This window comes from Mus caroli, chromosome 15 (assembly GCF_900094665.2).
Source record: "Mus caroli chromosome 15, CAROLI_EIJ_v1.1, whole genome shotgun sequence".
Lineage (NCBI taxonomy): Eukaryota > Metazoa > Chordata > Mammalia > Rodentia > Muridae > Mus > Mus caroli.
The window spans coordinates 11,154,123-11,154,551 of NC_034584.1; positions in this window are offsets into that span (position 1 = coordinate 11,154,123).

The window sequence follows — 429 nt, forward strand, 5'->3', positions numbered from 1 at the left end:
CATGCAGTTTTTATCACAATTGCTCTGTAGTAAAACTTTAGATCAGGCATGGTGATTTCACCATAGGTACTTTTTTGCTTGAGAAGAGTTTTTGCTATCCTAGGTTGTTTGTTATTCCGGATGAATTTGCAGATTGCTCTGTCTAATTCGTTGAAGAATTGAGTTGGAATTTTGATGGGGATTGCATTGAATCTGTAGATTGCTTTTGGCAAGATAGCCATTTTTTACAGTGTTGATCCTGCCAACCCATGAGCATGGGAGATCTTTCCATCTTCTGAGATCTTCTTTAATTTCCTTCTTCGGAGTCTTGAAGTTTTTATCATACAGATCTTTCACTTCCTTAGTTAGAGTCATGCCAAGATATTTTATATTATTTGTGACTATTGAGAAGGGTGTTGTTTCCCTAATTTCTTTCTCAGCCTGTTTATT